The sequence below is a fragment of the Schistocerca serialis genome, chromosome 6, assembly GCF_023864345.2.
Source record: "Schistocerca serialis cubense isolate TAMUIC-IGC-003099 chromosome 6, iqSchSeri2.2, whole genome shotgun sequence".
Lineage (NCBI taxonomy): Eukaryota > Metazoa > Arthropoda > Insecta > Orthoptera > Acrididae > Schistocerca > Schistocerca serialis.
This window is the reverse complement of record NC_064643.1, coordinates 353,802,537-353,829,586: the sequence shown is the minus strand read 5'-3', so window position 1 is coordinate 353,829,586 and position 27,050 is coordinate 353,802,537.

The window sequence follows — 27,050 nt, the reverse complement described above, 5'->3', positions numbered from 1 at the left end:
TCGATTCCACAGACCGAACGTGAGGAGAGGGGCTAGTGTAACTGCTTAATACAAACCATTAAAAATGCACGGAAGTACGTTTTTTAACACAAACCTGCGTTTTTTTAAATGGAACCCCGTTTGTTTTGTTAGCACATCTGAACATATAAACAAATACGTAATCAGTGCCGTTTGCTGCATTGTAAAATGTTAATTACATCCGGATATATATATATATATATATATATATATATATATATATATATATATATATATATGTACATATATATCACAGCTAGGCGGAAAGCCTCAAGGCGAAAGTGGATAGAACAAACATATACAAGGTGCAATACAAACGTCTGAAGGCCACAATTAAATTACAAAATTTTTATATATATTACCATAATCTTTTAAGGCATAAGTCCGCAATGCTTTCGCTTAAGGGGAAATTTTGAGAATAATGCTGTAAGTGGCTGAGGGCCCACAATTCATTTTCCAAAAATTCAAAATACCTTAGGTGAGACAGTTGGTGGTCCCAACTACACTTGGTCCGTCGGTAACCCAACCAAGAGACAGTCACGGACCGACCGACCAAACGACTTGCTAGCCACCAATCGATACATAAAAACACAAAGACCCAACTGTTAGGACGTGATTATCCCCAATGAAACACGTATTAAGCTGTCAAAACTACAAACCATGTTGGACAGTGACAACAGGTGAGGAAAGGACGCTGCGTGAAATTACGTTTGTGGCCAGGGCAGGTAACCGGAACACTAGCGGCCATAGGGCAGAAAATTCCGCGGGTACACTTGAATTTGAAATAAGGTAATATAGTTAACTTCACCAAAAGGGAACACGACCTGAATCTACGTCATTGGCCAGGCCAGGTAACCAGAACACTATCGGCCACAAGGCAGAAAATTCCGCTGGTGCACTTGAATTGTAGTGAACCAATATAGTTAATTCCACCGGACGGTGTATCGATTTCACCACTACAAACACTCGGTGTTGCTCACAGGAAAAGCTCCCCAACAGCGAACCATCGAAATGAACGACACGACATGAACGGACATAGCTTGGGTACTTAAGACACCACTCAACTTTGCCGTCCTCGGTCGCTGAGCCACGAAGCTCGTAGCGATCGGACAGCTCCACACCTGCTCCGAAACTGCGCAGCGACCGCCAGAGGACCCAGCTGACTGCACCGCACGGAGATATCTTCCCTGGTCCGCACCAACCGACCGACTACCCTCAGAATGCCGACAACATCTGAAGTGGTCGTCAGTGGAAATAATGCCAACTACACGCACAACCCGAAAAACACTTTCACGAAGACCTGAACGCCTGAACGTCCGTTAGGACGACCGACCGACTATCCACGAAGACCGTGGCCCGGCTTGAGTGATGCGTGGCGGCAATGGTCGGGCGAGCCATCTCCACGCAGATCTCACAGCTCCAACCGGACTGCACTAGTGCCGCATTCCAACTCCCCGACTGGCGGATCCGGACTGCGCTCCAGACGCGTTCCAACTGACTAGCAGCCCGAAAACGCGACTCGGATTGGCTTATGACAGACAATGACTGGGAAATAATAGCAGTCTAAGAAATGATACTACGAGAGGGGATATATTGATACGCGGTGTGAGGTGGCCGGGCGGTTCTAGGCGATTCAGTCTGGAACCGCGCGACCGCAACGGTCGCAGGTTCGAATGCTGCCTCGGGCATGGATGTGTGTGATGTTTTCAGGTTAGTTAGGTTTAATTAGTTCTAAGTTATAGGGGACTGATGACCTCATAAGTTGAGTCCCATAGTGCTCAGAGCCATTCGAACCATTCGATACGCGGTGCTAGTGCCACTCACGGTCAGGCAAAGCAGCAACTCAGTGACACCAGCAATTTAAATTAACGCAGTGAGGTGTAAGTACGTTAAAAACAGGGTGTAGAATACTTAATGGTTGGAACATGAGCCATGCACAGCTCAACATCCCCCCCCCCCCCCCCTCAAACTAGCACCGGTGGTGATATAACGAAATAAATTAACTAATTAACTAGCAGCTACTAAAAGGCACAAGATACTGGCCGAGAAAGGCCGGAAGCGAAACACTCGGTCGGACCCATCCCTGCAGAGGAAACACGCTCACTGGCTACCCGACATACCTGCTCTGGGAAGAGACCGATCGAAGTCCAGCAAGACGGCCAATTAACAGCCATTGCTAAGCCAGCAACGAAAATAGCGAGGTACCCGCTCGGACTTCAACAATGCACAGGAAACATTGCTAATGTGTTTTTCAGAAGTACTACCTTAGACGAAAACGTCATTTATATAACTCAAGCCATTAAAGAACGTTTGCAAGTCAGCTGCTCCAGAAAGCGCTGATATATGGCGGGTGGGAAGCACTACCAAATGGCATTCTCAAAAATCTGTAGAGAGCCAGAGGACTGCGTTGTCCTGAATGCTTAAACGAAACAAAACCAAAGTATCTAGAAAAAAAATAATAGCGTTTTCCCAGGGGGAAGGCACTGTAAATGTCACCGTGTTTGTCAAATTTCGGAAAGTTCAGGAATGCTGCAAGCGCCAAGACAGGAATGTTTCGGCCGCTATATGCCGTCAGTGTATGTCGTGATGTGCTCAACGTAGGTTTGTCAGGCTGTTAGTAACGATGGAAGGGCGGAAATTCAGGAACGTCACTGATTTCCAGTGTCAAGTAGCAAAAGGACCAGTTGTCCAGCAATAGTGAGATACATCAAAATTTTTGTTGTCTTCAGACAGCACTGCCTGGCCCGCTGTTACACTGTTGTTTAACTCTAAGGACCCTGTAGAGCCTTGAAGACACACTGCACACTGTTTGTGATTTATACTTTGCATGAACGCTAGCAGAAGATGTTGCCTTACACTTCTGTAAGCACAATGGCCGTACGTGTCCCCATTTGCCTAAAGAGGCAAACTGCTTCACGGAAGGGACAATATTGGCGATTTTAAGAAGGATCACAGCGAGGGCACGACTTCACACCTTGTGCCTGAATCTGACTCATGTTTAGGCGAGCGCCTCACTTGTGGTCAGCCGTGCCGCTGTTTACGAGCCGGAGGCGACGCTTGTTTGTCACAGCTATCTACAGAACAAATCGATACTACATCAAAACTGCCTGCTGCGTTTCCACAGGAATCCTGATAGTCTCTCGAATCGCCATGATCTGTTGCAAGGGAAGATCAGCTTCATTATGCGTGATGGCATCACGAACCATTGAATTTCCGCTGTCAAAATCTACGCTGACTAGAAAGGCATTGTAATTCAGTCACCCAGAGAACTTGACAAGTGTGGCTATCGCTAGTACCCTCACCTCATAATACTTTGTAAGCGCCTGCAGTAAGTCTTCAATGGTATTAGTTCAGGGTGGGACTTAGGGAATAGCTTGTACCATAACAAAAATATATATATATATATTTATCAGTACCTTGTATGTGACGCACTGTAGTGTGCACACTGAAGTGTACGTGGCATTCCGTCAAGTCGTCCTTATCTCGTCAAACTCATAAAACCCGGCCGTGGTGGCCCAGCGGTTCTAGGCGCTTCAGTCTGGAACTCCGCGACCGCTACGGTCGCAGGTTCGAATCCTGAGTCGGGCATGGATGTGTGTGTGGTCCTTAGGTTAGTTAGGTTTAAGTAGTTCTAAGTTCTAGGGGACTGATGATCTCAGATGTTAAGTCCGATAGTGCTCAGAGCCAAACTCATAAAATGGTGTCACGAATGCAGACGGTGTAAGCGGTGGCACTACCATATTGTCCAGCATCTTGAGTGAAGTCATTTGTGCCATCATGACATGATTCATCACTTCAAGCAGTTGTAGATAATGAATATGAATACACTGAGTTAAATGATCTGCAGGCAGCGTAACAAGCGATTGTGGCTTGGCGGCGATAGTAACTAAGCAGTGCGAAAAATTACAAGACAGCGATTCATAGAGAAAGCACGAAAGGGTGCAAAAGCAGCACCTGCAGAACCTAGATCATAGAGACCCCTAACCAGGCAAACGCTAGGGAAATAAAAGATAGACAACCTGGAAAAATAGCCAAAGAAGACGAAAGAACAGGAAAAGAAAACAAGATGACTGTTACATTTGGGCGCTAGTACTTGTTGCGGGATATGTTGAGTTTAACTATGTACAGAGTGGTAAGGAGAGGTGGGCTGCAGAGTGGTGCATAAAAGGTAGTCGTAACTAAGCTGAACAGGAGACGAAATGATTAACGAACAAGTTAACACAACGAACAGAAGATTTACTTTACTTGCATTTCTCCAAGTGTGCGAAGACTCATTATAAATTATGCACCAAGAAACAGAGTCCAGTTATCTCATTGTCTACAAGGTTCAAATGGCTCTGAGCACTATGGGACTTAACATCTGAGGTCATCAGTTCCCTAGAACTTAGAACTACTTAAACCTAACTAACCTAAGGACTTTATTGATTGGCGACTCCATAGCGTCCTGTGCACTACGACCAGATAATGGGTATACTTGGAAGGAGAGACAGCATTGGTCGTATATTTTTGTTTATTATCGCACAATCGATTTTCGGTCACTTAGTGACCATCTTCAGTGCTGTAATTATAACTTAAATTAGGAAGCACTGGTGTCAATAAGCTTACGGCGATCACATAGTCTATGTGATCGCCGTAAGCTTATTGACACCAGTGCTTACTAATTTAAGTTATAATTACAGCACTGAAGATGGTCACTAAGTGACCGAAAATCGATTTTGCGATAGTAAACAAAAATATACGAGCAATGCTGTCTCTCCTTCCAAGTATAGCCTAAGGACATCACACACAACCATGCCCGGGCCAGGATTCGAGCGTTCGACCGTAGCGGTCACCCGGTTCGAGACTGAAGCGCCTAGAACCGCCCGGCCACACCGGCCGGGTGTCAACAAGGAAGATGCTTTCTCTGAACTAAAGCGCGAACAGTGGAGTAGGAGCCGCTGTTTGTTAGTGTCTGCATAGGATCAAGCAGTGATTAGGCTGCTACTGCGTGTCAGGATATCTGGTAGCTGCCGGCCATCCTGTACTGCAGCAGCAGTGAGCGCTCGTGCTACAAGCCACTGGAGGGGTGGCTCAGAGGGCGTGCTCCATTCGGTCCACCGCATCCTGCACCACCGTTATCAGTGTCTGATGGAAACTTGCAATTCCGTTGCCAACTTTGCACTGTGGGGTGGTATTGATATTTGACACCACAGAAGTAACAGTGCATTCGTTGACAAAATCAATAGTGGAAACAGTTTCAGAAAATAGCGGAACTGTTTTTGCAAATGCAGAGTGATTACGAATAATTAATGTCTCGCAAAAGGAGCTGTTTAACAACCGGGTGTTCTCAGCCATCGTGAGAACATGTGATTGACGAGTTGTAGAACCACTGATTTTGTTCTGTGCCATTCAACTCAAAACTGCCACTCGTGAAATTACACCATTTCACTAATGGCATTAGACGACTTTTTACCAGGTATCAACTCACATAATAATTGAGCCGTGTGCGGCTCGCGGTCATGCCGTTTATGGCTCGTCATCTTGTTTCTGTCTTTCCGTCGCCTCGTTTTTCTTTTAATTTGGTTTACTGACGTCACTAGGTTGCTGGTTTGCTTGCCGGTGAGTGGCAGCAGCGGTGCTTATCGGTAAGTGCACAGTCGTACCAACTCTGTAGAAACCGACAGTATTTCCGGGTCGTCGTCTGTCGGGAGTTTAGTCGGGGGACGAGTATTTGGTCTTTGACCGTTTCTGGGCCCCGTCAGTTGGTCATCTTCCGGACATGGGTCGATTTCTTCCTTGTGCAGAGATATCGGGTGGTCAATGAGCAAGTGTTACCTCTGCATGGTTGGGTCCGAGCCAGTGTGACCGGGTCGCCGTGTCTCCGAGTTCCGAACGGACATCAAGGGAGTCGGGATGGAGGTTCAGTGAACTCTGGACAGCCATGACTCGCCTGCCCGATGCCGACACACGTGACTTGAGTGGGAACGACCTTGGTTGGTCGTTCGGTCGGTCGTCTCATCGCACGACACGTATTTGGTCGCCACCCGCTTATGGAAACTGTGTGTGTCGACTTATGATTTCTCCTTGTTGTTCCACAATGTTTCGTTTTAGGATTGTCGTAGTTCTTGGTGCAAGTGTTTACGTGGAACTGTGTGTAGCTTCTGTCATATGCACTGAGCAGTTATGAATACTGTCTGGGAACTGGAGCAGGGAGTCGGTCGGCTGGGACAGAGTAGCGAGTGTGAGTTTGCTCCCCGTGTTGATGCTGTCCGGCACGGCGTGTAGTTCGACAGCCTTTGGTGCTTTTTTTTTAGTTGTTATTGTTCCTTGGGTGTATTTAAGCGCCAATTTTAAAGACGTAGTGCTCCTGGTATCTTCGTCCTCACTGATAGTTTTCGATGTCGTGCCATTGGTCGAGTGGAAGGAAATTGATTAAGTTGATTGGTCAGTCCTTCAGTCGTCGCTGGGTCGGGTTGCCATCCGATTATTTAATCTTACTTTTGGCTGCCTGTCTCACCTAAACTGTTGTTAGAGTTTCCTATCCAGGCTGACCCTTGGAACACTTCTGAGTTCAAATGGCTCTAAGCACAATGGGACATAACAGCTGAGGTCGTCAGTCCCCTAGACTTAGAACTACTTAAGCCTAACTAAGGACATCACAAACAGCCATGCCCGAGGCAGGATTCGAACCTGCGACCGTAGTGGCAACGCGGTTGCAGACTGAAGCGCCTAGAACCGCTCGGCTGGAGCACAAGATAAATAACTAATAAAGGTTCAGTGTACCATATGGGCTGGGACAATGTTCAGCAGTTTACTGGATAGTTTCTAATGACAATAGAATAGCAGCACCGATATACTACAGCTCTCTTACCGATGTCTCTACTACGTTACTTGAAGAGTTTTTTTGGTGTACTTGTGTAGGACCCACTGAATATTCTAACAGATGGGTCAGTAGTGTGGTCCCAGTGCATCGTTACCACGATCGTCATACCATACACTTCTTTAACATTTTGGCCAGGGTACTATAATTGCTGTGGTACATGCTACTCCTGTGACGCCAGGGAAGCACGAAACCACGTTGCAGCGGATTTGTTGAATCAAGTACTGAATTCACCAACTGCGTCAGTCTCTATAATACCACCGTAAAATCTATCCTATTTAAGGAACCGAAGGAGTGATAATCTCCTGAGAAGAGATGAGGACTATATGGCGGGTGCTAGAGTGTCTCCCAACTGAGTTGGAGTAACTTCTGCGTTCCGACATTTGCGATTTGGGGACATGCGTTATCATGAAGCAGCAGCATCACCTGTCGCAGTTTTCCCGGAAGTTTTGCCTAAATAGCAAGTCGTAATTTGTCCAGCGTTGCACTATAGCGTTCCCAAATTATGAACAATGGGCCCCGGTATTCAATGAACAGGATGAGTATCACCTCCCCAGCAGATGGCTGGTCCTTGAACTTCTTGGGACGAAGGGGCGATGGACTACGCCACTCTCCCGTCGACACATTCTGCACCAACTAAATCAAACGGGAACTGTCTGATTGCGCCACACAAATACCAATAGACTTCTTTTAGGGATAAGTGGCCTGTTTGCCTATGCTGCTCCGCTTCTTACGTCCTCCTTGTTTTGTTCAGAACGTATTACTTTGCTTCTAGGGTAGCAGAATTCCCTCACTTCGTCTACTACATTGTTCCCAGTTTTTGTGTGAAGTCTGTCACTAATCTTTTTCTTGATTCACCTTATTACTTTCGTCGTTTCTACCCATTTACTGATCAGATATCTTGTAAGGCCCAGTGTTTGGTCCTCATATTCACTGAGGATAGCAGTGTCATCAGCAAATGTTACCGCTGGTGTTCTTTCACCTTGTAGTCCTATCCCATCAGTGGATCTTTCTTTTACTTTCTTCAGGGCGTCCTCAGTGTATAGGATAAACTGTAGGGGTGAAAGTCTACATCCCAATCATAACTCTTGGTTATTGTACGTACTTAGGCTACATTTCTCTTCATCCCCGAGAGTTTATGGGGGTTTGTCTCATAATTCAAAGCACCTACCACCATTCTAAGACCCCACACGATCTTTCATGCTCGACAGTTCTTATGGAACTGTCATAATTTGTTAAAAATTCTTGCTTCCATTATAAAGCGCTACTTCAAGACTGCCTCTTAGTGACTTTATCATTCCTAAAACGAGTCTGATCATCAGCTATCTTTAGTTGCTATCTCGTAAACCAATTCAAATTTTATAGTATCTTCTCTGGCTATCCGGAAACACTATTGCAGTCCTCCCGATCTTTGTAGTGTGAGATGCAGCATTGATCCAGAGAGAAAAAGGAAGGAAGGAAGATATGTTTTATCTTCCCGTCGACATCGTGGTCATTACAAACCGAGTCAAGCTTTAAGTGTGGTGGAGAAAATCGTTCTGCCTTTTGAAAGGTTGCTTAGAACGGTTTAGAGAAAACACGGAAAACCTGAATATGGATAGCCGGACGCGGACTTTAACCATTGTTATCACGAATGAAAATCCTGTGTGCTAACTACTGCTGTTTGTTCCACAGGAAACGAAGCAGAAGTTTACTGTAAACGCCCGTTCGTTTTCAACAGTGCTTGTGTGTGACATATATGTTTCGCACTGCGTATCTAACCACAAACCGGACGGTTAAATGATAATGCCGGTCTCCACGTTTAAACATCAGAGAAGTGACAGATGTATTATGAATGGTCAATTACTTATACAATGTACGAAGTTGTTTGTATGCCATGTGGCGTTTCTGCTAATTGCTGGAAGTGCACTGTAGCATATAATAACTCTGCCGATTCACAGCCGCGGAAAGGACGAACACGACAGCCGAAATTGTCACAGGAACGTCAGAACAACAACGAAAACACGTGATGTATTGACCAATACGTCGTTATGAATTAACTGTTGTGCCAAGGATTTCGAACACGATGATGACATGTCAGCCAATGCACCACTTACACGACGTGCGAATGAAAGATGTATGTTTCATAAGAAACATACGTTACTCCTCGACAAAGTATCTTTTGAGGAAAACAAACTTGGTCCGACGATCCTCCAGCTTTCTCATCCGATCGGAAAAATTGGTTTTGTTAAACTCTGCAAAATACTCGCTGACTTCAACCATCTCTTTCTCATTTGATAAAAATTTCTTCCTAACAAGTTCCAGGTTAGGGACAGGAAGAAGTCACTTTGGGCTGCGTCCTGCAAATAAGGTGAATAAGGAACAAATTCAAAGTCTCGTCATGGGCTGCTCATTCTTATTGTTATTGCATTGTTATTTCTGGTTTGTGGGATGGTGCATTATCCTGGCGGATGAGCACATTTTTGAATGTCATACTTCGTTTTCTTTCAGCCAAAGCTACAATGAAGGATAAAAGGGTTCAGTTACGGTTCTGCCTTTTCCTAAGTAATCTGCGACGATTATTCCTCGGGAATCTCAAAGAACAGAGGCCCTCGCCGTACCAGCTGACGAATTTCTCTTTGGCTTCTTCGGAGCACTTTCACCAGCCTTTGTTCATTGTACTGACTGCCGTTTTGCCACTGGTGTGTAGTGATGGATCCAAGTTTCATCGACACTCACAAATCGGTGAAAAAAGTCGTCTAGATTAAGACGGAAGGACTATGATCGATCGCGGAGCCCACCTCGCACACAGCTTCTTTATAGCCAATTCTCCGAGCAGGATACTGTGCCCACGCTCAGCTAAGGTGGCTACAGTCTCATAAATTAATCGAATTCTCATTTGGCGAGCTTGCATTACCATATCATTCCGTATCAATTGTTTTCTTTGTGGTGACCTCATTTGGGACCGCCGGAGCGCGCTCCCTCTCCGGTGCTTGTTCGACAAAGTTTAAATTCTATAATCCAAATGTAAATGGTCTTCAGTGATGGTGCAGAGCCCGCGTGAACTTTATGCAATTCTGTTTTGAATTGTGGGGCAGACCAAACCTTGAAATGAAAATGTTGAATAACACCACGAAACTTGCTGGGATTCGGAGAGTTTGAAAGTAGATGCAAGGTTCATTGAGCTCGACGTATTTAGGAGAACCTAATATATTACCTGACTCTTCCAGGAATTTACTATCAGAGAATTTTAATGCCATAAGATTTGTAACCTTAGCAAACGTCCACGCTCATAGTAAACAAACCTAAGAATAACGGACTGCTACTCACTAGGGCGCATCTAACTCCTTTGTTAATCTTATCAATGTCCCGCACTGACGAAGTACTCAAGAATCGGACTTTTACGGGGATATTCTAATCAACCTCCTTCCTGGATGAAGTTTCTCCATTGTATCTCAATCAGCTGACTGCCCCATTGATAGCTTTATATGGCGCCCCATTTTAATTCTTCCAGGACTCATGTTCCGAGATGCTTAATGGCTACGAATTTCCAATTACTCATAGTCTGTTTACATAGTGCTAGCCTCTGTACCAAGCGTTCACTCTCCGCATGTTTTACTGCAACTCGCTACAGTCTTGTAGCTTTGTAACGTGCCGTAATCAGTAGTATAATCCGTGAACATCATCAGAGATCTTCCAAAGCTTCCTATGATATCAGTTACGTATGCCAGGCGGAGTAGCGTCTTTGTAACCCTCTCTTGTGGTGCCTACGAAGCTACATTCACGACCGACTATTTCTCAATGTTCCACTCAGTAACCTGAATACTCTTGTTATATTCACTTCCGGGACTATGAAGGAATGGAATGCACTTCTTAACAACAGAATAAATTTACATCATTAAGACAGGCTACAGTTATGCGCATTTGTTCCACGAATTTTTGCAGTGGGATTGACTTGCATCGTTATCGATGGGATTTTTTTAGTTGTTGTGGCGATAAACTGCTGCTATAAGAGTAGGATTTCTTTCGCAGAATATAAATAAAAATCGTAAAGGTATCCAATAAATTTTATGTTCTGTGGCTTTCCTGTCCGAGTTTCCGGCAAATGTATTTTGTTTAACTTAATTCATGTACTTCCTGTAACCACTTACAGCAATGTAAAAAGTGAGTTCGTTGAATACAGATAGTAACTAGTCTGTCAGTTTATATCTATCCTAGCTCTTAGCACCACACAGTCTTTCATACCTTAGGCGCTGTTACAATGAAGTGTCAGTAAAATCGACAAATTGTAGGGAAACAGTATGAAGAGTCGTTGATTTTCCGAGTTACGAATAATTTCAGATGTCTGTTGAGCATATCAGTCTATGTAGCCAATAAGACCAATCATTTCTGAATGTTTGGTATGTTTCCGAACCGTGGATACTCTCACTCGCTGTGCCCCCTCAAAAGCTAAAATAAAAACCATTACAAAATGAATAATTTATTCCTCACACACATCAGCATAATGATCATCACTATAACAGGTTCCTACTATTAACCATAGTCGCAATTACGCGCAAATCAGACATGGCATAAAGCTGTAGCATGTTTAGATTTCGCGTAAACTGTGAATGTGAATGGTAGTTTACATGTGAATGTATTTGTGCACAATGAGGGAAGCACAATGATGAGTGCAAAGCAAGACAGGCAGAGCAAGAAGCATGCGTGTATAACACGCATTGTCATCGTAAATAGATGTATTTGTGAATGGGAAAAATTCATGAAACGCGTCGTGCTATGCTTGAAGAAACGATAATGGTGCATAGTTTTATTTTTGAAATCATTCACTTCACGTAATCTTGATCATCATACATTTGTCCGGTGAGCATTTCTAAAAAATAGCAGCTGCGATAGCTTTGTCATTTCCATCGAAAACATTTGTATTGTGCACGGTTTGTCCAGGATCGGGCATAACAGTAAGTGCTTGGATCTTCTTGAGCCTCGCATTCGCAAGAGGTGTCTGCGCTCTCTGGAAGGATTCCCCATTTGTTCAGGTTGGTCTTGTATCGGGGGACGCCACTCTTAGGCGGTTGAGGGACCTCCATACAGGGTACTTAAGTTGGCACCAGGAGCTAGTTCTTCTTTTGGTAAGACGTCTACGGGCAGTGAGCTCTTCCATGTAGCAAGCCGAATTGCCTCTGGTGCTCCCTCCAGTGGCGCAGTCCTAGAAAGGAAACTCTTGCGGGATTTAAGGAGGAATCTTGCTGTCTGATGACCATACAGAGGATGTCGGCGGTCATTCTCCTGCTTTGTTCCCTCATTGTCTGCAGGAGTGACCTTCCGATTGATGGGTGGGGCTATTCCAACAATCGGATACAATTTCTGCTCTGGTAATCGTGATAAGCGCTACCCTTGAAACACTAATGAATTGATAACCCTGGACTGAAGTTTGTTTCAGTATCAAAACTATGCATAACTTCCTTTAAAGATTCCGACAAAGCCAGTACACATAAAAAATAACCAGCGAATTCTTACACTCTGTTAAATCACTACCGTAGTTTATGTGCCCAACAAGAAAGACGTAAATTCGTTCCACAGATTAAAATCTGGTATGAATAGTTCCTCATTCGACTAAGTCTTGGAAAACGCTACTTGAGCTATCGTATTGTATATCTCGAAGCTGGTATTTGCAATCCATGTCTTTGGGGTATAAAAAACGAACTTTTTTTTATAATCTAGGATGCGTCTAGAACAACAAAGTAGAAGTTCACATTACACGAATGTGAAAAGGTCATGGAATACCATCGAATATCATGTCAGACCTCTTTTGTGCGGTGTAGTGAAGTATGGACACAACAAGTCGTTGGAAGTGCACTGAAGAAACATTGAGCTACGCTGCCTCTATAGTCATCCACAACTGCGAAAGTGTTGCCGGTATAGGACGTGACCTCTCGATTATGTCCGGTGATCTGGTTGTCCAAGTCATTTGCTCGAATTGCCCTGAAAGTTCTCCTAACTAATCGCGAACAACTGTCGCCCGGTCACAGTACATCGTTGTTTGACATCATTGAGGCCATGAATGGCTTCAAATGATCTCCAGTTAGCCGAAAATAACCATTTCCTGTCCTAGATTGATTCAGCTGAACCTGAGGACCCAGTCAACCGCATATGAACTCAGCCCACACCAGTATGGAGCCATCACAGGCGTAAACGGTGGCTTGTCGACGACTTGGTTTCATGGCTTCGTGGGGTCAGCATCACACTCTAACCCTACCATCAGCTCTTACTAACGGAAATCGGGACTCATTTGAGAAGGCAATCATTTCCCTGTCGTCTAGAGGCGGGGTCAGGGATTTTCTCTGCCTCGTGATGACTGGGTGTTGTGTGATGTCCTTAGGTTAGTTAGGTTTAAGTAGTTCTAAGTTCTAGGCGACTGATGACCATAGATGTTAAGTCCCATAGTGCTCAGAGCCATTTGAACCATTTTTTTGTCGTCTAGAGTCCAGGAGAGACGCTACAGGCTTTTGTCATGTTGTCAGCAAAAGCAGTCACGACGGTCGTCGGCTACTATAGCCCATTAAAGCCAAATTTTAACCCATTGTCCTAACGGATACGTTCATCGTACGGTCCACATTGATTTCTGCGGTTAATTCATGCAGTGTTGATTGTCTGTTTAGCCTGAAAGCTATAAGCAAACGCCGCTGCTCTCAGTCGTTGAGTGAAGGCCGTCGGCCACTGCAAGGTCCATGGTGACAGGATATCCCTGGAATTTGGTATTCTCAGCACACTCTTGACATTATGGATCTCGGAACGTTGAGCTCCCAACGATTTCCAAAATGGAATGCCTCATGCATCTCGCTCCAACTATCATGCCGCGTTCAAAGTCTGAAATTCCCCTTGTGCGGCCGCAATCACGTCGGAAGAATTTTCACACTAATCAGCTGACTACAAATGACAGCTCCACCAATTCACTGACCTTTTGTGTGTAGCAAATACGATACTGCCGCCAGTTGTATATGTGCATATCGCTGCCCCGTGCCTTTGTCGTCTCAATGTTCATGCATTTTTACGACGTGCTATTTTGCTGGAGAAACACACGATGGGTAGAGCATGTGATGAAAGGCATAGTCATACTTTCATGAAACAGTCCTCACACGTAAAGGAAGAATGTCATATGGCCATGAGGGCGCAAACGCTTTATTTCCGAGGTAGAACTCAGATTCTAGAGCACTTCAACGCATTAATGATGGGAAACACTCAAGGAAAGAAACGTGTTAGCACAATATGAAACACTTTCTGAAACGAAATGTTCAAAATGCCCTCCATTATCATGGATACATGCATCAACCTGCCGCAGCATTAGCTCCCTTCGTCATGTTTCACAGCGTTCCACAATACGGGCACGAAAACTGTCCGTCTCGTTCCGGGCGGGCTTCGGTATATTAGAGGTTTCAAGTGTCCTCACACCTAAAAGTTTTTTTTTTTTTTTGCTTTATTTACTGCCATTTACAAATAACCTGAACCTACTGAATCAGGTCGTATTTTTAAAACATAGAATTGTGCATATAATGGTATAAAGTTCTTACTATTCTAACAAAGTTGTAACAATGTTGCGGCTTTAAATACTTGCAAACTTGAAATTTATTTTCATTTGACTGACGAATTCATCCACGTTTAAGATACGCAATGATTCAATCTTGGCGTATATTAAATTGTTGGAGAAGTCGTGGTCGCAGACAAATTTATTTATTGTGACGCGTATCGATACTCCATCTTCAGATAATTGTGGCAAAAAGAGTCATAAATAGGAGATGAGAAAGAAGACGTTTAGTAGCAGCAAGAACGAAACTAATCCTAAAAAGTAAGTACTTACAAATTATATCGTCTATTATTGTCACAATTTTCGGAACACGATCTATTGAAACTTTTCACAAATAATTGATCTGTCTGAGATCAAGGCATAGAATTTATTACATTCCTAGCCCGAAAATAATTGGGAACAGAAATGTTTGAAACTAAAAATGTTTGTATTAAAAAGATAAGAAAATAGGAAGATATTAAAAAAATTATATTTACAGAATGCCACCACCGTTGTCATCCGGGCGAGAGAAGCTCAGCAAGACAGAGCCTTTCGGTCCTTGGGTAGCCACCTCCAGATACTGGCCATCCGACGATGGGAACCTCAGCCTCTCTCCGGCATTCTATATCTAGGTAGGTACTTTCTGTGTTTGCTAGCGTAAAATGGAGTGTGCATATGTGTGTACGTTTTCTGTTGTTTATTAACTACTACTACTACTTGTTACAAGTTCTGAGTGCTTTGTGTAGAAGGCAGCCATTGTACCGTTCGTTTTGATATGGAGTCAGCTCTATATGTTGTATGTTTTTTGTTTCTGATGTGTGTTTAACAAAACTGGTTGTGCCTTTCTTCTTGTACGCCACCGAAGCTTAGTGGATTTTGAATCAGAGAGCGTGGATGCCAAAAAACGTGCCTACCTCCACTTACCACTAACTACATTACCACTGATGAGAGGAGGGGTTGCGTCGTGCATAAAGTACACGTTTTGCCGCACTCGTAAAGTAACGTATTATAGCCAAATAGAGGTTTCTCTGAGAAATCACGGCAAGCTTCTCCATTGATCCTGCGTGGAATACCATTAGGCCTTAACAGTCATCTACAATTCTGGGGAAAACTTTGGCAGATAATCTTCGTTGATGACGTTGTAGCACAATTTCGTGAGAATTCTCGATAGCCCATACGCGCTGAATATGAATAGTACATTTGCACTAACGACAGGTTTGACACATTTTTTACAGAACCATTCACGGAAGAACACCAGTGCTTCAAACTACATCCTGTCGGGGCATAGTCGTTCTGGAAATATCCACCACTACAAAGGTTGAGCGCCACGCCCACTGCCAACTGCTAATCCGTACAGGAAATGGGTGTCTGCTAACTCCGTATGTAAGCACACTTCCGTCGCAATACATCGGAATCTAAGTACTTGAAGAGCACAAAACAGTTTATGGTATGTGCTTGCGAAGTCCTTCATGAATACTGAACAGCTAATGCTACGTGCTTGATGCTAGTAGAGGAATGAAGGTAACTACACGCAGTAAAGTTAGTCAAATGTGAACACAAGCAATGAAATTAGCAGCATGTTAAGACAAGGAATGAAGTTAGTCGCCTGTCAACGTAAGCAATGTATTCAATCTTAAGTCAGCATTACCGTCATTCAATTGGAACAACAAACACAACCGGCAATCCAAACAATGAAAACTTATTGTATATTCTGAAAAGCGTAACCAGGAAGGTATTTCGAGTATTTCATGTATAAGAAAAGTTTCATGTAATGCTGGGACGTTTTGTTCTGTGTGTTTCCCGTAATGAATGAGGTTATGAATGGTAGTGGAAAATTACCTCTGATTTGGAAGTAAAGCGTTTCCGGACCCTTGTCCATGTAACACGATTTATTCCTCTGTGTGTGGAGAATGTCTCCTGAAAGTTTGAAAGTACCTCCTTGTTATACCTAGTATATTCAGGGTAGTCTGAAGAGCTTGTAGGGCGCTGCAGGGCGGTTAGTGCTAAGAAATAACTGGTAAGAAATAAATTCGATATACTGCGCCGTTTCCGATGTCATTAACATTGAAAATCGTCAATCAGGCAATCGCGCGCACAAATTGAAACGGCCCGCCAGAAATAATTGGTGTCAGTCGCTCTTACCAGTGTAGATGAAAGCGTACGAGCCTGCTCAGCCTTTGTCTCGTGTTCTATACTCACTACCGTCTCATGTCCAATTTTTGCACTTCTTGTTAACTTTTATGGAACCAAACGAAGCAAACATTTAGCGACACCTTCTCTGTCGGGCCGCTAGAACTTGCGCGCTATGGCCTTATTGGCTAATTTCAGTCCAAAATAAGTCGGAATCGGTGCAACGTGTGGAATTTAATTCTTAACAATTAATGCTTAGAACAACGTACGCCTCCAGTCCCTTACAAGATGTTCGGATTGTTTCTGAAAACCCTGTACAGTTGTCAAACACTGTTATGGAATTTAAAAGCAACATAGTTCGAGTAAAGTTTCTCTAGTTGCTGCCCTACAGCTTGTAAATATTTAAGGAACATAATCGTCACCAAACCAAAATGATTTTATTGCCTGCCAGTTCCGATGACACAAATCATCAGTCCTCCATGGATCAACAGAAAACGATGAACTACGAGGTGCGACAATAAAGTAATGAGACAGATGTGGAAAAACATTTCCTTACCGTTTTAATCAAGTTTAGTGCTGTCTCCTTCAAATTAGTTCCCTTCTGATTGCACACACTTTTCGCAGCGCTTCTGCCATTGATGGCAACATTTCTGGAATTCATCTTCCGTAATATCCTCCAAGACCCTCGTCACAGCTTTCTCGACATCATGAGTTGTTTGAAAATAGTGTACCTTGACCGACGTTTTGACTCTCGGAAAGAGAAAAAAATCGCACGGAGCGATATCCGGTGAATAATGTGGCTGAAATTTTATTTTGAGGTTAAAAATTGCTGTACTGACAGAGCAGTATGGGATGGTGCACTATCGTGATGCAGAAACCAATTATCAGCAATGTTGGCACAGACACGAAGAACTCTTTTACGAAGTCTTTCTAAAATTCCTTTGTTGTAATATTAGTTAACTCTTTACCTTGGAAGCACCCACTCTTTATGAACAATTCCCTTGGAATCAAAGAAGCAAACAAGCATGCATTTCACTTTTGACTTTGACATACGAGTTTTTCTTTTGTCTGGTTGATATCTTTGAGCACCATTGCGGACATTGGCGTTTTGTCTTTGGATCGCACTGAAAAAATCAACCTTCACTACCAGTGATAACACGGCTCAACAATTATGCATTGATTTCCGTTTGCTCTAACAGATGGCTGCCACATTTTTCCGTGTCTCTCGCTGTTGTGGTCTGAGATTTTTAGGGACCACTTTTGCACAAATGTTTATCATACCAAGGTCTTCAGTTATTACTAGACGAACCGTTTCTCGATTGATATTCAGTTCTTCTGCAATCATTTTCACGGATGATCTTCGAACAGATCGTTCGAGGTCAAGCACCCTAACCAAGCTGTCATCCTTCCGTGAGGTTGATGGTCGTCCACTGCCGTCACTATACATATGCCAACGAAAAAACTGAGCTCATGTCATAACCTCCTCTCCAAAAGCCTTCCGAAGCTTACCGTAAGTTATCGTCGCGTTTTCTCCCAATTTAACGCGAAAAGAAATGGCATACCGTTGCGCAGTATTATGCCCGTTCCATTTCCGTGACGAGAGGCACAAACACGTGTTAACTTGTTACAGCACAACTCACGACTGAGCAATTGCATCGATGTGGCGGTTGGACTAGAAGCAGCTTATAGACCAAGGTCGAAGATATTGTGCCTACGCAAGACTGCAGGGTTGCCACATCTTGAAAACAGCCGCACGGGATTAGCTGAGCGGTCTAAGGCGCTGCAGTCATGGACTGTGCGGCTGGTCCCGGCGGAGGTTCGAGTCCTCCCTCGGGCATTGGTGTGTGTGTTTGTCCTTAGGATAATTTAGGTTAAGTAGTGTGTAAGCTTAGGGACTGATGACCTTAGTAGCTAAAGCCCATAAGATTTCACAAACATTTGAACATTTTTTTTTCTTCAAAACAAAATCGGTCTCATTACTTTATTGCCGCACCTCGTATATGTGATTCACTGCCATGTCAATAAACGAAATGATCAAGTAATTTGTTGTAAATACATTTACCTTATAATATTGTTAATGTTGTAGACATGTCATCCTTTTCAGAATTTTTATAGGCCTATACATGACTCCACGTCATACATATCATGGAGGTTAGTATAAATAAATGTTAGTTACTAGTTTTGGAATAATGTATACATTGTAAGTCTCTGTGTAACGTAAATTATGAAACATAGCTTTTAGAGATTTCGGATTCAGTTTTATAACTTGTAGATCTCGCACACAACACAACTGAGTTGTTTTACGACACAAGCAATTTTTAGGAACAGTGTGAAAATATTAAATTCTCAGTTTGTTCAAAAAAATGGCTCTGAGCACTATGGAACTTAACTTCTGAGGTCATCAGTCCCCTAGAATTTAGAACTACTTGAACCTAACTAGCCTAAGGACATCACACACATCCATGCTTGAGGTAGGATTCGAACCTGCGACTGCAGCGGTCGCGCGCTTCCAGACTGTAGCACCTAGAACCACTCGGCCGCCCCGGCGGGCTCTCAGTTTGTGCGGCTTGCTTTTTTAAAGTGTATTTATTTACAAATGAACCACTGAGTTGCCTAGATTACTTAGTTTAGATGTGCACCAGATTTAGTTATTTTCATGGCAGATTCATGCATTTTTGTTGAAATACAGTAATGTGTGTGATCAAAAACTAAGGTCAAAAGTAGTTTCAGCTCAAGCAGCAGCTTATCTTGGTGTCCATAACTATTTTTAAACTGCAGTATAATTCCTTTTGAAAACTCAGCGCTGATTTCCTTACCTCGGTGAGTATAATGATGGAAATCTGTAATTATTTTACGAGAACTTTGCTAACCGATACTTGATATAACTCACACAATGTAGCGAAGTGGTAGGTGGACGCGCAGGCAGTGTTTTCGCGCGGTGCTGAATATCCGCGGGCGCCGCCGGCGCCGCTCGCAAGGTGTGGCCGGGACGCGGGCCGGGAACCAATTTCCCCGCAGCGGCAGGGTGCCGCGACCCCATTATCGCCCACGGCCGGCGTCTGTCTCTCTGCCCGAATGGCCGCCGGCGACCCATCGCGACAAACAACCGGCCAGCGCCGCCAACATTGGCGACAGCCACTGGCCATATAATCCGCCGTCTCACTTGCTTTGGCTTCGGCCACTGTAACGTTGGCAGCACACTGGCTGCCACACACATCACAATCGCCGTACCACATTCGTATGTGGATAGCGCCAGAGCAGCTCTACTTCTAACACGTAATTCGTACTTCTGCAAGTAATATTTTGGCCGAATGAAGTCTGAATAATAAAAATTACGATTATGGATTCAGGCTATGATAAGACGATATCAGGCTCGTTTTCAACATGTTGCAACAGTGGCGCAGGAAACATACGGAGTGAGAAGGGGCCGGGCTTATGTGGCTTTAAATTCTAAACAATATTAAAACCAATTTACTAATTAGTACTAACAGCTTGGAGTGCAAAACACAAGAAACAACAATTACGATGTCAGTTCTCAGTTCTGAAAACGCGCATTATACCTAGAACAATATAAGACAGTACGGAATAAGTCTACTACACAATAAGGAGGCTTGAATAAATACACTCAAGCGATAACTTACCGGGTGATCAAAACGGCAGTATAAATTTGAAAACTCAATAAATCACGGAATAATGTAAATAGAGAGGTACAAATTGACACACATGCTTGGAATGACATGGGGTTTTATTAGAACCAAAAAAATACAAAAGTTCAAAAAATGTCCGACAGATGGCGCTTCATCTGATCAGAATAGCAATAATTAGCATAACAAAGTAAGACAAAGCAAAGATCATGTTCTTTACAGGAAATGCTCAATATGTCCACCATCATTCCTCAACAATAGCTGTAGTCTAGGAATAATGTTGTGAACTGCACTGTAAAGCATGTCCGCAGTTGTGGTGAGGCATTGGCGTCGGATGTTGTCTTTCAGCATCCCTAGAGATGTCGGTCGATCACGATACATTTGCGATTTCAGGTAACCCCAAAGCGAATAATCGCGCGGACTGAGGTCTGGGGACCTGGGAGGCCAAGCATGACGAAAGTGGCGGCTGAGCACACGATCATCACCATGTCATTCCAAGCATGTTTGTCAATTTCTACCTCTCTATCTACATTATTCCGTGGTTTATAAAGTTTTCAAATTAGTGCTGACTTTTTGATCACCCGTCACTATAAACGAGAACGAGATAATACACAAGAAGATGAAATACCAAGAAGTATCCTATGTAAACACAGTCAAAGTTCAAACCAAATTAAAAGGAATAATCAAAACGTTACTGTTCTAAGGCCGTGCAGTCCGGAATCGGTACGTCTCTCAGGCAAAATCGCAGTGAGCACCGAGGCAATTACCCTACCGATGCACCAGGTGGAAGATAGCTCTTTAGGAAAAGAATAAAAACGTATTGGTGGTATTTGGACTCATATTGGTAACAACGTCGCAATATTTCACATTTCCCCATTTACCGCACGCACATCGGAGAGACCCGAATGCCACCCTAATCCTTTGCATCCATGTGCGAGGCCTACGAGAAAGAGAAGCCGCGGAACGTGCGTCACGAAGGTAGGCGCTCAGTCGCTCACATCAGCAGACAAACTACTTTTCTACACCATTTAACTCGCAACTAGGCATGTCCGTACAAACGAAAACTGAATCTTCTACTGGAACCCGCTATTATGGAATCTCACAGTTATTAGTCCTATAATGATCGGATGTCCATAGGCCTATTTATAATTTGTTACGGCTGTATTGGCGTACAATGACATAAAATCATGCTGTAATGATTATCAGTTTCATAAGGCACCATATTTTGTATGTAACGAGTACTGTTAATCTGACAGGACTAAGTGCTATAAACAAGCCGTTACAATTTTTATCGAGTATTCATCTTGAATTAAATATTGTTGTAGTACTGTTAATCAGTAAGACTTCATAATTGCAGATTCCAATGGAAAATGCAATCCTCGTTAGTACTTACACGCCCAGTTGCGAGTTAACAGGTTTAGAAACGCATCTTGTCTGCTGAGCTGAGCGATCGACGTACGCGCCGCGGCCTGTCTTTCTCGTGGGCCTCATTCTCGTGCACCTTGGAGTCGCACTACCTTGCTTACAACCTGTAGCCACGTTCTCAAAATAGGAAAGTAAGGTCCTATTGGTCGCAAAATGGAAACCACTGTGAAAATCATCAATGTTTTACTTGCAGCAGTTGGCTACATCTTGCAGCTGCTTCTCTACATAGTCGCCGCACCGACTTAGCCATTTGTCATAGCACTGCACCGACTTCCCAATACCCTCTCCATAGAAGGCATCCACCTGTGCTTTCCGCCAATTCTCTACGTTGGTATATAGCTCATTGCCAGTGCCAAAATGTTGTCTTCGTAGCCGACGGTTCATCTGAAAAGAGATGAAAATCAGGGGGAGCCATTTAAGGGCTGTATTGTGGTTGATCAAACACTTCCCATCGGAAACGTTACAGGAGAGTCTTCATTGCCCCTGCAGAGTTTGAGGAATCGTTAGCGCCAGGATTTCACCCGGAACAAGTCCAGTCCACTCACTCCCGGTTTTCCCGGTCTCTGTTCGGCGCCTGGACATCGTTTCAGTTGACCCACGTGGTTTACCGCTTTCGGCTGCACTTGGAGTTAATGTTAAATTGATATCTTGATAGGTCTTAAATTTTGCCAGGTAGTTAAAAAATGCGCACAATTGGCCTTAGTTGTGCCAGGTACTTCCACAACAAACACAAGAGAAAACAATTTAGCAATGAATCCTTTAAATACGAGGACTCAGTATTCAGATGAATAGCCTATGAAGAAACATACTTCTATGTGAGGAAAAGCACCCGAAGCTAAAACAGGATAAAACTACCCTCAAAGAATAATTTGCTAGGAGGAAGAGGAACCACAGTATACTTGACACTTAAGTTTCAGAAGTCAAACAGTATATGTGAAACAAGCACCAATGTTCACTATACTTCCAGAGGGCTTCAAAATTACTTTGTTCTTGCTAGATCGATCCAAGCAGTTTTTGTGTGCTATTCACTGAATAGTTTTGCTGAAAAGTTTCTTCACAGAGGAACTAGCACAGCATGAAGGACGTTATACAGCCGTGAAACACCGCAGCATTTATTTCCTCCATAATTGCTCTGTGACAAACATACACATCACATAATTTTTTTTTTTTAATAGTTTGAATGACATTTACGGAATTAAGAAATATTTTGGTTAAAAACAGACAGGACAAAGAATAACGACACATTATTTTCCTGAGACGTTTGCAACAGCATATAGGTCACTAATCACCCAGAAACAGCCGCAATTCTTTGTAACATCGTTTATAATGCGCAGGTACGGCATTGGAAGAATTTACAAGTTAAAATTCACCCATTACCCATGCAAATACTAAAGAAATTTGTCATACAAGCAAATATGTTACTGCTTTCTTTAGGCATTTCTATTTTATAACATTTCTTATATTCTTTAATTTTCATGAGCTACTATAAGGGCTTACGTAAACAAAACAACCTTCACTTATTTCTATAAAACGCTGATTTACGACAACAGAGTTATTCGACTGCATCCGTGGCTTTACTACCGACATGACAGATTCAAGACCATTGTTTTCGCATTGTATGTTTGCTCTGCTGTTTGCCTCATATAAGCGTATTAGAATAAGTGAATTAGTTAATGAAAAAATGTCCTTATTGCCCTTAAATAACATCACGTTATTTTTTTTCTATTGCTGGCGATGCTTTCAATTCCCTATAAACATTTTTATTTCTTTAATAATGCAGATTCATATTAAATTACTATCCAGATAAACTTAAATTTCTTATCGTTAATGAACTTCATCACAGTCTAACATGTGTTGGACTGTGACGATAACAACCACGTTGTAGCTTCCAGTTTGCGGAACTGGCGGCTGTTTAGGGGAGGGCCTTACTCTATGCATAGGCATGGAGGGGGGTGAATGGGCGGGACTTGTTCCGAGTGAAATCCTAGCGCTAAGGGCACGTCAGAGTTTGGCGGAGAATTTCATGAAGAAGGAAACGTACGACAGTACTGTTACGTAGGCTGCATGGCATCAGGCGAAATCTCTCATGAGACCCACATACTTGGCGACAGACTCTATTTTCTAGGCATCTTTACGTGCCCACTGTGCGCTAAGAACTAAACGGGCCGACGTGAAGGGATCGACGGGAGTATTAGAGACAGAGTCCAACACATCGGTGTAAAGCTTTATCGGATTTTCGTTGAGGTTTCCATTTCGCGACCGATAGGACCTTACGTTCTGAATGGCCCTCATATAACAGCGCAGAAATAGACAGTACAGTACTAGCTCTAATTGCCCTTGGCTGTAAGCAGTAAACAAGAAAATATAGCAGTACAGTCCGGACACAGTTGTTTGCTGTACACCATGGTCCTGATAACAGGTAATATTATCTCCTCTAACTGACGTAAAGTAAGACACATCAAAAGTAGAAACACCTGACTGCCGGACACGCTTCGTTCCTGAATCTCCGAACCCAAGCGCCGTCTGCTGCTCCAGACCGTCGCCCCATATTGACACTAAGCCACTGAAAGCCCCGCTCGCAAGTCAACGAAACTGTCTCGCTGCTCTGCTGCATGCTTCCTACCTCGTATATTCAGCTGGATGATGCTCTTTCCAAGTTGCTAGTAGTGTTGCTTCTCCCCTGAACGTCCACATCTCTCCCGACACTGAACCGAGGTTCGATGTACCAGGTGGTTATAATTAAACTGATGATGTTCTGAGCGCTGCATTGCGGACATTACACATCGCAGGAAGCTGATGCTTCGTATGCTGTTCATTAATCGGTGCGCTCCTGCAGCCTGCTGAAAAAATAATACACTCCTGGAAATTGAAGTAAGAACACCGTGAATTCATTGTCCCAGGAAGAGGAAACCTTATTGACACATTCCTGGGGTCAGATACATCACATGATCACACTGACAGAACCACAGGCACATAGACACAGGCAACAGAGCATGCACAGTGTCGGCACTAGTACAGTGTATATCCACCTTTCGCAGCATTGCAGGCTGCTATTCTCCCATGGAGACGATCGTAGAGATGCTGGATGTTGTCCTGTGGAACGGCTTGCCATGCCATTTCCACCTGGCGCCTCAGTTGGACCAGCGTTCGTGCTGGACGTGCAGACCGCGTGAGACGACGCTTCATCCAGTCCCAAACATGCTCAATGGGGGACAGATCCGGAGATCTTGCTGGCCAGGGTAGTTGACTTACACCTTCTAGAGCACGTTGGGTGGCACGGGATACATGCGGACGTGCATTGTCCTGTTGGAACAGCAAGTTCCCTTGCTGGTCTAGGAATGGTAGAACGATGGGTTCGATGACGGTTTGGATGTACCGTGCACTATTCAGTGTCCCCTCGACGATCACCAGTGGTGTACGGCCAGTGTAGGAGATCGCTCCCCACACCATGATGCCGGGTGTTGGCCCTGTGAGCCTCGGTCGTATGCAGTCCTGATTGTGGCGCTCACCTGCACGGCGCCAAACACGCATACGACCATCATTGGCACCAAGGCAGAAGCGACTCTCATCGCTGAAGACGACACGTCTCCATTCGTCCCTCCATTCACGCCTGTCGCGACACCACTGGAGGCGGGCTGCACGATGTTGGGGCGTGAGCGGAAGACGGCCTAACGGTGCGCGGGACCGTAGCCCAGCTTCATGGAGACGGTTGCGAATGGTCCTCGCCGATACCCCAGGAGCAACAGTGTCCCTAATTTGCTGGGAAGTGGCGGTGCGGTCCCCTACGGCACTGCGTAGGATCCTACGGTCTTGGCGTGCATCCGTGCGTCGCTGCGGTCCGGTCCCAGGTCGACGGACACGTGCACCTTCCGCCGACTACTGGCGACAACATCGATGTACTGTGGAGACCTCACGCCCCACGTGTTGAGCAATTCGGCGGTACGTCCACCCGGCCTCCCGCATGCCCACTATACGCCCTCGCTCAAAGTCCGTCAACTGCACATACGGTTCACGTCCACGCTGTCGCGGCATGCTACCAGTGTTAAAGACTGCGATGGAGCTCCGTATGCCACGGCAAACTGGCGGTTCCTGGTGTGTCCGCTGTGCCGTGCGTGTGATCATTGCTTGTACAGCCCTCTCGCAGTGTCCGGAGCAAGTATGGTGGGTCTGACACACCGGTGTCAATGTGTTCTTTTTTCCATTTCCAGGAGTGTAGTTCCATTTTCTGCCCCCATTACAAGAGATGGCGCTATAAGCAGTCAGAATGTGGTGTGGGTGCAGAAAAGGGAAACAATTATCAGACACTAGATAACTGTGGTTCTTGTACGTTAATTTGGATACGGTCACAAGTTACACGTTTTTAACATGATCTCCTGTCTCTACAACATGATGCATCTGTAACAAGGTATGGTCGATAGTTCTTCGGAGTATATCTTGTTTAATCAGAGCAGTCTATCCATCAGATCAAGAAGAATCCGGATACATTCCTGACATACAAGATCTTTCAGTTATCCCCCCAATCAAAAGGCTCATCGATTTATGTTGGGCGATCTGGAAATTACATAAGGTGATGTGGTAGTTACCGAAGGTTTCTCGAATCGAAAACTTTCACCTGGTAAGTGACATCAAGTGTCGGCCCATCTTGCATGAAAATAGCGGTACGGACATAGTTGCGTTGGTACAAAGCTGAAATCAAGTGCTGCACAAGGAGGTCCTTACAAAGTGTTAATGCCGCTGTACACCAAACAGGCCCGAGTGGTGTCATCTACTCGAAGAGAAACGTACCGAGAATGAAGGAACTGGCGAAAACACACTACACAGTCACATAAGCTGTCTAATGGATGCTCCTGTAGAACCCCATATGCGACAGTTCCGTGCGGTAACCTTCAGAGAAAAATGTGCATCATCCGCCCAAAGAATATTCCCATGACACAGCTAGCGCAATGGTTGCAGGAATTGACACTTGTGTTGCGCGGTCGGCTGTAGTTAGAGGAACGTCATCAACAGATGCCACGGGAATGAGTTGCCTCCCTCTTCCTGCTGCATCACCCAATCCACCTGTTTCGTTAGATTTGTTGATCATATTCTTTAGTCTATTTATTTCTAGGCAACCTCTTCGCAGCTCGCTCTATCAGAGATATTCCCACAATGCAGTGCTACAATTGCTGCCGTTCTGAAAAAAAGGAAAAAAAAACCAGCTTACCAGCTGAGCACATTCCTCCTTCTCAATAGCTATCGCTTTTCGTATGGAAAAGGTCAAATTCCTGATCCTTTAAACCAACAGTTACTTCACAAACAAAATAAACACGCGTCGCCAAGTGAAAAACACGATCCTGACGTCAAAACAGGAATTATTTTACATTCTGACTACTTACAGTGCCATCACCTAGTGTCAGACAGTGGAACTACATTTTTTTTGAGCGTACGCCACGAGCGC